Source organism: Leiobunum rupestre, chromosome 2, assembly GCF_980474605.1.
Source record: "Leiobunum rupestre chromosome 2, qqLeiRupe1.1.hap1, whole genome shotgun sequence".
Lineage (NCBI taxonomy): Eukaryota > Metazoa > Arthropoda > Arachnida > Opiliones > Sclerosomatidae > Leiobunum > Leiobunum rupestre.
In genome coordinates, this window is record NC_143385.1 from 83,345,928 (window position 1) to 83,358,125 (window position 12,198).

Below are 12,198 nucleotides of genomic sequence, written 5' to 3' on the forward strand. Positions count from 1 at the left end.
AGTTATCATTCATTAGGCAATGTCTGATAAAAATACGGTAGGCTTAGTGCTTGATTAGAATGATAAACGATAATTATTTATCCTTTTTTATCATGCAACGAACGTTAACAGTAAATAATGTTTTACTCATTTACCTACGGGAAATAATTATAGCTAATTTATTTTATTTTTTAATCCACAAGCTATAAAATACTTTTCTTACATTGCCTTTTTTCAACTGGTGATAAGAAATGAATAATCTTTTTAAAGTTTTCAAAAAACGAAAAATAAATAAATTTAGAAACAGGCGATAAAATTTGTTTATCGCGATTGGTGGACTGGCTGTCGTGTAGATTGAATTATTGCTTCTGACATCATTAACCACTAAGCCCTCATGGAAGAGTGTTTTTCGAGTATCTCGGCATCGACAATTTTTGATGGTAAATATTTCGAATTTTTGAAGTATAACGCTAATATCCCGAACACCGTAGTTGCCAAATGCATCCTTTGCCAACCAAAAGAAATATCTATAAAAGGACAGGTCACATCATCGTCGAATTTCAAATCCCATGTTAAACGTAAACATGGCGACAAGTCGTTTAACGAGTTCGTCCTCCATTTATCAGAACAACGACTGCGCTTACGTGCAAGTAAATCGCATCTAAATAGTAAAGATTTACCTAAAAAACGACCCAAAGTTTTCTCCCAAGACGAATTCGACTCTAATGTTCTAAATTTCGTAATACACGCGATGGTACCATTGCGCATAGTAAAAGATCCGTTTTTCAAACAAATGTTTGAAAACTTAGGTGTTTCAAATGTAATTAGTCGTCGATCACTTGGAAGACAAATGGACCAAAAATTCAAAGTGGAATGCGAAAAGTTGGTAAGCCTATTCAGTAACGTGAAGTACGTTTGTACCACTGCGGACATTTGGTCGTCACCCAAACGTAGTTTTTTTGGGGTAACTGCTCATTGGGTAGATACAAATACATACGACCGAAGGTCAGTTGCTCTAGCGTGTAAACGGTTTAGAGGAATTCATAGCTACGAAAGAATTCGTGAGATTTTAGCCGATATTCACAGCGACTTTGGGCTGGACGCTGCTAAAATAATTGCAACGGTTACAGATAACGCTAGCAATTTTGTCAAAGCGTTTAAAGTATTTGGAGTAACCATCGATGATTGCGACAAGAACGAAGATGAAGTTCCTGACGACTATGACTGCGTATCGGTTTCACTGGAAATTTTTGCAAATTGCTCGGAAGATAAAATAAAAGCCCTGCCTAAATATTTACGGTGTTGCGCTCATACCTTGAACATATGTACGACTACTGACTTGAACAAAACAATTTCTAGTTCAGAGAAATTGTTAGAGTTAAACAAGCGAGTAACGAAGAAGTGTTCTACATTGTGGAATGCCTCTGGTCGTCCCAAATCTGCCGAAATTATCCAATCAAACTTGGGGCACTCCCTGATAAGACCGGTACCGATTAGGTGGAATTCGTTGTATGATTCCCTCAAGCAGATACTTCACTTAAAACCAAAACACGGCGACCTATGTAAATCCTTAGGTTTGAAAACGGCTATTTTGAATGATGACGAATACACGTACATAGAAGAATATTTGAGTTCTGTTGAACCTTTAGCGGAGGCTTTGGACATTCTTCAAGGCGAGAAAAATACGTACTACGGTATATTTTATCCGTGCCTAGTGTCCTTACGCCGGAAATTAGAAAAGCTAAACCTTGAATGCTGTCAACCATTCGTCAAGTCGCTATTGCAGAGCATCACCGTCAGGTAAGAATATGCGACTTTCTCGTAATCTCGAGTTATTAGATTTTTGGTACCTTTATTTTTCCGATACCGTAAGTATATTAAACTACCAGAAGTTAGTCGGTATTGTCTTGGCACGCGGGGAGAAGCATACGCCACCTCGAGTGAAAGAAAATAAACTAGTTACCCCCCCCCCTCCCCCTCGTTTCTGTTTATCAGCCGCCTTACAACTAGCAGGCCACGCGGACATTTCAAGAAAGTTTGGTTTTGGCCGCTTCGAGAGTACCCGTCGCTATTTACGTCGGGGCAATGCTAAAGTAAACGTTTCTCCGATTCCACCGGCTTTCGGTTAGTTTAATAGACTTTTTGCAATAATTCAATTACGTTATTAATGTTTGGTTTTGGTTAAAGTTAACATGTGAAGACATAGGCCTAGTCAGAAGTGACCCCGTGGGTCGTTAAAACTAATATTTATACCTCAAGGTATCACCAACATTTAACTGTCTGTCTTAAGTCTTTGTATTCAGTAATTTCTTCTTATTCAAGGGTGAGCTCTATGAATGTTTAGTAAGGAATAAAAGCACTAGATGGTAACAGCGTTTCAATTTTAAATTTGATTTTCCCTTAGCTTCACGCTGTGTTGACCTATTCTGCACTAAGGAAATTTTTTGTAACCAGAAGTTAATTACTTTTTCACTCCAAAACAAGTTTTTTAACTAATCCCATCTTAGCCGTAAATGAAAGAAATTTTCTATGATGAATTTTAAAAGGGTAGAAAGCCTAAAACTCAACACTAAAGATAAATTTAGAGCTATTCTAGTACGCGAAACGGTAACTCAATTCTATAATTATAATTTTAATTATTATTAAAAAAATAATGTCATAAATTGAAAATCTAATTTCTCCGGAGCCTAGTCTTATATCTATTTATATCAAAATAAAACAAAGCGCAGCCTTCTACCTTAAACCGTTTTCGCACAAAGTTGTTCGTAAAATTAGCAAAAAATGTCGTTTCGAGCGCTGCGTTTAAGTTTAAGATTTAAAAAATAATTACACGGTTAATCAAATATTTCAAACTGGGCTATCTTTCATAAACATTCTTTAGAAAACCTAAATAACGTAATGGGTGAATCCCTCAGAAAATCTTAGGGGTGTATAAGGGAATCTTTATTTGGGCTTGAAAGGTTAAAAATATTCATTGAAATAACGTAGCTGTAAAATGAAATAGGACCTAGCGCTAGTAGTAGCGCTTTCCTTTTCAGAAGTCTACCCGTCAGATTAACTTCTAGGTAGCTTCGCGACTACTTTGCAAGTATAACATATTACCATAAACAATATCCAATTTTGTTTTTAGATTTCAAGAGTTTTGGGATTTCGATTCGGATAAGGCCATATTTGCAGCTATAGCCGCTCTTTCTTACCCACGATTTAAAGACAGATGGTTAACTTGTCTTGAACCACTTACGCGAGAGAAACTCCTCAATAAAATTAAACGTATTATCAGCGACAAATTAAACGATCACTCTACCGTGGAACCAGAACTGAAATCGTTTGAAAATGATGGTTTCTTTGAATTTGACCCAATACCTCAGACACGGGAGAATTATTCATCTTCAGCGGAACTTTATTTATTGCAGTTTTTTCAAGATTCCCGATCAGATTTAACAATGCTTAATGACTACCCGATAATAAAGGACATTTTCTTGTTATATAATACTCCATTGCCTTCGTCAGCACCAGTAGAAAGATTGTTTTCCTACGCAACTATGACCAATTTGCCCAAAACTCGTCAACTTTCTGATACAATGTTTGAGATGAAAGTTGTACTTAAATCAAATATGACCAATAATATTGTTAAGTCTTGAAATGTATAATGCGTGAACTTGCCAAAGTGAATGGTATTAAGAGGATATGTTTACCAATATTAAACTGTAATATATCAAAATAAATATTTTGCCATCCAAAATTATTTTAAATTGTCATTATTATGTCAGTATCATAGGTAACATAATAAAAATAAGTATTGCTTTAATGATAATTTTCTAAGCGAGCCTTTTTTCGACACTGATACTCTCTTCAAGCTGTGACTTGGAGTCACAACTTAATAACCGTCCTTGGCGAATACTTTTGGTTAAGAATTTAAGCCTAATATCTGAGAGCACGTCCTGGAATAGCGGGAAAATTTGGCTTTGTTTTGAAGTTCGCGTGCCAATCATGCCAAAAAACCTAGTCGTGGTGCCGAATAAAACCTTTTTATAATTTTTATCACTTAAGCCAAATATTCCGCTTATTTCTCGATAAGCAGATATTTTGGCTTAGGCAAAAGTCTCTCATATTTTAGACACTAGGGGCTCTGTACTGATATAACACCTTGATTGCACAATCACTATGAAAATCAAATTCGTTGTAAATCTCGTTAATTGTCATACTTATTGGTATTATGTTACTTATGCTTGTATGTAGATACAGGGTAGATTTCATAGTCATAAAGTTGGTTTGTCAGCACACTGTGCACTTCTTGGCAGACGGGGAAGTTTACCCAGCTTAGCCGAACTAAAGGCATTTTCACACGAGCCAACTTTTTGATCCAACTAGATGAGTCAACTTTGAGTTGAGTAAACTAGTTGGTTCGTGTGAATAAAAGTTCGATGAGTTGATCCACCAAAAAAGTACGCCAGAAAAAAATGGATCACTGATCCATTTTTGCTGACTCAGCATTTTGATTTGAAAAGTTGGCTCGTGTGAAAAGACCTTTAGTCTCCCCTGTGGACAACCATTGTGCCCCGATAAATATTTTCCGTTAGTCAGAAACACCCTAATGCGTAATATTTAGGCTGGCAATAAGTGGCTTCTTGGTGGGTAGCAGGCGCGAAAAAAATATTTCGGCACAAGGTTTGGCCAAATTGGCGATGCCTTTAGGTAGATCTAGAATGCATGTTACACAGAAATCACGAAGATTGAAAGTGAAATATTGATTTGCGATTGATGATAAATTAAAGTTATCATAAAAATATTTTATTTATTGGAAGATAAATGAAAAAAACCATTTTATTTTAAATAAAGATAAAATGTTATATTGCAAGTCGCTAATAGAGATAAAAAAACGTTTGTATGATGCGCGTTACGGAGATAGTGCGGCGAGGGAATAAAACTTAAAAAGGTTCACTCAAAACCTTGGAAGTTAATTTATTTAACATTTGAGTTAAAGGTCTGAACTTCAATCAAGAAAAGGTAATAAAATTCTACAAGAACTAAAAAATTAAAACATGACACCTTATCAGTAACTAAAACTAAAAACCTTATCGAGATAAAACCTACACGTTTATCGATGAATTAAAACAATGATTGAACATTTCAATGAATGATTTATTTTTCAATGCTTTGTTCGATATTGCCCCACTCTGGTTACGAACAGAGTTCAAATGAAAGTTTAATTACACTCTTACAACCAATGACATAATTTCTTATAAATTCAATACAATAAAAACGTGGAGGAATTTCAAATTCAAAAACAAATTTGGATTCTGCGTGACATTGCGAGTCAACTGGACCTAATTGAGAAAAAATAAACACTTTGTTGGAACGGTTCCAATAAATTGAGCCGAATGTAATCTAAACAAACATGATTGTTTTTTAACTTGTATATATATAGTTTCCCGTTCCCTCTAAAAGGGCGAGTCTTACTTTGAGTTCTATGAATAAAGCGTTTGGTTATGTTTAGCTGTCGTAGTTCCTTTTAGCGTTACAACAGTGGTGTCAGAAGTGGTGGCAACGGTGGGATTTCAGCAGAATGCCGAAACCAGATGACCCACAGCCAGCAGCCTCCGATCTCGGAACTATCCTCAACGCTCTCGTGCGGCAAGAACAGACGGCTCAGCAACAAAACCAAGCTCTCATTAATTTATTGACTCACAATGTCGGGACTCCCACTACGTCCGCTTCTACGGCAACTTCCACGGTAGCTTCTTTGGACATTCCAGTTTTCGAATGGGACGAGAGTGATGGCGACAAGTTTGAACAGTGGCTGAAGAGGTTCGAATATATCTTGGACATCAGCGCTCCCAATCTTACCGACCTAGACAGAGTCAAATACATAGTGTCGAAACTTTCGAACGAAGCTTTCTGCGAGTATTACAAGTCGTGTATGCCCAAAGAGCCGACGGATTTCCCGTATGTCATGACCGTAACAAACCTCAAGAAACTCTTCGGTAAGAAGCAAACTCTATTCATCGAACGTTTCAATTTTATGCGTATTCAGCGGCAACAGGGCAAGAATACAGCCAGTACTTCAACCGAGTCAAATTATTGCTAAAGCGATTCACGTTTTCCGATTTGACCGAAGACCAATTTTGAATTTTAGTTGCTCTGTGTGGTTTGTCGCGGCCAGAAGATGAATCAATAAGAACGATGATCTTGCGGCGTCTGAACGCCGAGGTTGGCATCAAACTCAATGAGATAATCGAAGAAGTCCTAACCATCGTCGCCACAAGAACGGAACAGATCGTATTCCAGGGAAACGCTATTCCGGTGAACAGCATCCGCAATCAGGAGGCCGAGCAACCTTCGTCCAAACCAGCGGGGAAGCGTCGCTCGCGTTCAGCATCCCGGTCTGCGAAACCACCGCCATACGCTTGTTTCCGATGTGGAGAGATGCACTGGGTCAAGGATTGTTCGCACGCCAAGACTACGTGTCACGAATGTTCCAGAATTGGTCATCTCGCTTCTCAATGTGAGAATCAACAAAAGCGACGACCTCAACCGAAGAAACGATCTACGAATAAATTCAATTCCATTCGTTTCCCCACGGTTCGATTTAACTCACTGCGCTCCTCGAAGCTCATTACACGCGAATTCCTGGTGAATAACGTACCCGTCACGTTCTACCTGGACAGTGGCGCCGAAGGCAACATTATCAATCAATCAACGTATGAGCGTATTGGTAAGCCAAAGCTAAACCATTGTCACGAACAGGGAATCCTTTTTGATGGGATGACTGCCACGTTCCTGGGGAAGGGAACAGCTGTATTCAAGCTAGGAGGAAGAGAGGTTCAACACAGTTTCTATGATGCCCGAGAGGGAGCGTTGAATCTTCTGGGAGTCGAGACACTGGATTCTTTTGGTCTGCTTTATAGTCTCCGTAACGTTGGACCGACCAATCCAGCGGTTAATCTCTGCGGCACGCAGACCGAACAATCTGAAAAGGTCCAAGAAGACGAATTCATTCGCTCATTGAAGGACGAGTTTCCAGCCGTTTTCAGCGATGGTCTTGGGCGATGTACAAAAGCAAAGGCTAGGCTTTCTCTTAAGCCTGGCTGCGTTCCAATCTATTGTAGGGCAAGGCCAGTCCCCTACGCCGCTCGTAAAACCATCGAGACCGAAATAAAGCGACTTGAGGAGTTAGGCGTTCTGAAGGCAGTCGAACACTGTGACTGGGCCGCTCCGATCGTGAGTATCCGGAAACCTAATGGAACTATTCGTCTTTGTGCAGATTTTTCTACGGGGTTAAATGACGCCATAGCACCTAATCAGCACCCATTACCGCTCCCAGAAGATATTTTCGCCACTCTAAACGGAGGTAAAATTTTCTCGCAATTGGATTTGTCCGAAGCATACTTGCAGGTGGAGCAGGATGACGACTCGAAAGATCTCTGTACGATTTCCACACACAAGGGGAATTTCCAGTACCAACGACTTCCTTTTGGAGTCAAATCTGCACCCGGTGCTTTCCAGCCATGATGGACAGCATGCTCGCTGGGCTTGAATTTGCTAAAGCATATCTCGACGATATTATCATTGTCAGCCGGAACATGGAAGAACACAAGCGCCATCTACAGGAAGTTTTCGGCCGCATTAAAGATTTCGGTTTCCACCTTCGCCTCGAGAAATGGAAGTTTTTTATGAAGCAAATTAAATATCTTGGGTTTATCATCGACAGTGATGGCCGACGTCCCGACTCGGGGAAGATACAGACGATAACTCATATGCCAGCACCCACCGATATTCCAACGCTTCGATCTTTCCTGGGAATGGTAAACTATTATCAAGTTTTTGTCGCTAATATGAGATTTATTCGGCAGTCATTAGACGAGCTTCTAGAGACAAAGAGGAAATGGAATTGGACGTCCAAATGTAGCGAAGCGGTCAAGAAAATTAAGGACATTCTGCAATCTGACCTTCTGCTCACGCATTACGACCCAACACTCGATATCATCGTGGCAGCCGATACCTCGGATTTCGGGATTGGGGCTGTCCTCCAGCATCGCTTACCAGATGGGACAGTCCAGGCCGTCAGTCATGTGTCCAGAGCGTTAACTCCTGCCGAAAAGAGCTACAGTCAAATTGAGAAGGAGGGTCTGGCTATTACCTTCGCGGTTAAGAAATTCCACAAGATGCTTTATGGTCGCTATTTCACGCTGCTCACGGACCATAAACCGCTTCTATCTATCTTCGGTAGTAAGAAGGGAATTCCTGTGCACACAGCCAACAGACTCCAACGCTGGGCGCTCATTCTGATAGCCTCCCGTACAAAAATATGTCTATAGAAAACCCACGTTATATCTCGATAGCTTTTCCTTGGTTTTTCAATGGGTTTTCTTTAGAAATTTGGGTCAATTTTGTGTAAAAAAACCCTTTTTAAGTTTTCTCTATAGAATTATCTGATTGGTTTTTGAGGAAACAAACACTTTTGCACTGGTAAATATAGTTAAATTTCTATAGAATTTACCGAATGTTTTTTGTTTGAAAATAGAAAATTTTCAATTTTAAATAGTGGCATTTCTATGGGCGGATTTGTGTTTTAGAAAACACCAATTTTTTACTGTTAATTATAGTAGAAAATCTATAGAATTTACCGAATGTTATTTCAGAAAACATTATAACCCATCTAAAGATGTTCTTAACAATATCTTAGAACACTAAAGGGTTTTATTGGTTGTTTTAGTAGAAAAACTGTATAGAATATCTATAGTATAACTTTCGAATTTTATTAGAGTTCTTATAGCTTTATTTATAGAATTAAATTGGATAATTGGAGTGTGTTAGAGAATTCTTTGAATAATATAATATTCTTTTACGAAAACTCTTAACAGCTTGCAGAGGAGCTCAGATTGACTTGGGGTAGATGCCACAACAAATAACATCCAAGTGAACCTAATTAAGAGTATTTAGAACACTGATACTACACTTTGGTCTTAACCAAAAGGCCGAGAAGCTAACGTTGAGTTCGAGATATAAATATTCATAACAAATGATTCAATTTATGCAAACGGTAAAATGCAAAAGAAATCAAAAATTACGACAGATGTGGCGAACGGTGGCATCCACATTTCATACGAAATGCTAGGCCTGAACAATCTTCTTCGCCGGCTTGATTTTTAAGAAGATCCAAAGTCTATAAGTAATCGAAACGGTTTCAAATATTAAATTAAATTTCACTTAGAAAAACAATTATTGAAAAACCGGACTTTCAGTTAAGACGAAAGACCGGAGACTTGTTACCAAAAAAAGGGGAAATTATATATCAGAAACCGTCAGAAGATGATCTTCCTGGCGACCAGATTTTCCGGCAGAGACCTGCAGAACAGAAATTCCATCGGAGACCTACCGAAGTAGACCTAGTGGCCAGACCTTCCGACGGAGATCTGAATACCTGGAGAGTAGTTCTTCCGGCGGCGATTTGGAGACCCAAGTGACCCAATCTTCCGACGGAGACCTTGAGACCATATATTCCGAATGAGACCTTGAGACTTGGATATCATATCTTTCGGTAGAGACCGAAAACTTGTATTCAAAGACTATTTATACGCTATAACCGGTAACACTGTGCATGGTCAATTAAATGCACCTTATTTCTGATACACGACAAGCTGCTTAATTACGTAAAGTTGAGGGTATTTTCTTGAAAAGCATCACACTGTCTGCAACATAATAAGTCCCAGGTCTTTGCTATTAATTATCGTTTCTTCCGTTTGTTGTGATACATGTAAATAGGCGAATAATGTGTTTAAAGGATGATGCTCATACAGTTTATGCGATGTATATTTCAACAAGCCAAATCTGGAACCCCCTACCCGGTTACTTATGCTGTTTTCTAAAAAAAAACAATTGGTAAATCGTGTAGAAATTCCACTAAATTTACAAATGAATAATTGCTGTTTAAAAAAACGGCCAATTCTACGGAAATTCCAGTATCTACCAGTGAAAAACTGGTGTTTTAACAACAAAAAACACAATAAATTCTATAGAAATTGACTAAAATTACTAAAACATTTGGTAAATCTATATAAATAACTTTAATAAAAAGTTCAGAAATTAACTCAAGTATCGAAATAAAATCTACTAAAAAGTCAAAGATAAACCATTAAAATAACCTAGGAAAAGTATTAAAAACAAAGGAAAACTAAAGAGAAAAAACTCGGGTTTTCAATAGACATATTTTTGTAAGGGCTTGATGGGATAGCTCGAAAACCTATAGAGTACTTTGGGAATATCTATAGATATTTGAAGTTTTTAAAACCATAAACATTTCCCAAAAAAAAGGTAGTGGTATTTTCTTCGAAAATTATATAGAAAAAGATATTCCTATGGTGTCCCATAGCCTTTCTATAAACCTCTATATATTTCTATAGATATTCTATACACAATTTTTGAACGGGCTACGACTTCAAAATCGAATATCGCTTGACGACGTCCTTTGGACAGGCAGCTGCCTTGTCCAAGTTAATCTCATCGCAACCTTGTCCCGACGATGACATAGTCCTGGCCAGCCTGCAGGTGGTATCCGATATCCAAGCTGTAGTTCGGCAACTGCCCGTGACTTTCCAGGAAATCAAAGCAGCGACTAGTCTAGATCCACTCTTGCAGACGGTAATGACCTATATAAAAACTAATTGGCCTTCCCTCAGGGATCTACAAGCCTTACGGGAGGGAAAAGAACTGGAGCAATTTTATCGGCGCAGGGATTTGTTCACTATCGAGCAAGATTGCATTCTCCTTCGAGACCGGGTTGTCATTCCAAGCAAGCTGCGGACTACTGTTCTGAAACTTCTTCATCATGGACATCCAGGGGTCAGCAGAATGAAGTCTTTAGCCCGCGCTCATGCTTACTGGCCATTCCTGGATACTCAAATCGAACAGTACGTCGCTCAATGTACTAAATGCATCTCGGCAGCTAAACTACCACCGAAGGCTGTTCTACATTCCTGGCCGAAAGCTGAAAGGCCTTGGCAGCGAATTCACCTCGACTACGCGGGTCCTCACCATGGACACCAGTATCTTCTCGTCGTGGATGCCTATAGCAAATATCCGGAAATCTTTGACATGAAATCCACCACGGCAACAGCCACTATCTCTACGCTAGAAAACATTTTCGCTCGCTACGGATATCCGGAGGTGATCGTAAGCGATAACGGAACCCAATTCTCTTCGGGGATGTTTGCCACGTTCTGTCGCAGAGCTGGGATTCAGCACATGTTTTCTCCGCCTTACCATCCGCAGTCCAACGGTCAGGCCGAACGGTTTGTTGATACCTTCAAGAGAGCCCTATTGAAACTTAAGGGTGAAGGAAGTGTTCAATACATACTGAATGTTTTCCTGCTGACGTACCGATCAACTCCGAACTATCGTATCGATGGGAAAAGTCCGGCCGAGATATTTCTAGGGCGGCAACTACGAATTGGTTTAGATCTCTTACACCCGCCTGTACCTCCATCGACAGTCTGCGACCATCAGATGGAACGACAGTTCAACCGTCGTCGTGGTGCTAAACAGCGGAAGTTCGTCCTTGGAGATCTCGTATATGCCAGGCAGCACAATTCCAAGACTTGGTACCCCGGACGAATTCAGGCCGTCCGCGGAGTCGTGTACATTGTTCAGATGGATGATGGTTCAACAAACACCTTCCATGTAAACCAACTTCATCGTCGCCTAGACGGGTTCCAGAATAAAGAAGATTCCGGCTCTAACGACCGTTACTATTCAGTATTCATGAACACGTTCGATCTGCCGATACCAGAACCAACACACCCTCCCACAGTTGTTCCTGCTGGAGAGCGTCACGCCAGATTCAGCATTCCGGAGGATGATTCTCAGGTTCCTCCCATACGTCGGTCAGAACGGGTGCGACGGAAACCGGCTCAACTTACCATCCAGCCTCATAAAACATCATACGATTAACTTTTTTAAAAAAAGGGGGAGGTGTTGGAACGGTTCCAATAAATTGAGCCGAATGTAATCTAAACAAACATGATTGTTTTTTAACTTGTATATATATATATAGTTTCCCGTTCCCTTTAAAAGGGCGAGTCTTACTTTGAGTTTTATGAATAAAGCGTTTGGTTATGTTTAGCTGTCGTAGTTCCTTTTAGCGTTACAACAACTTTATTTAGTTAAGTCAATTCGGTGGGGTTTTACTAATTACGGTTATTCTTTTTCCACGTGAGAGAG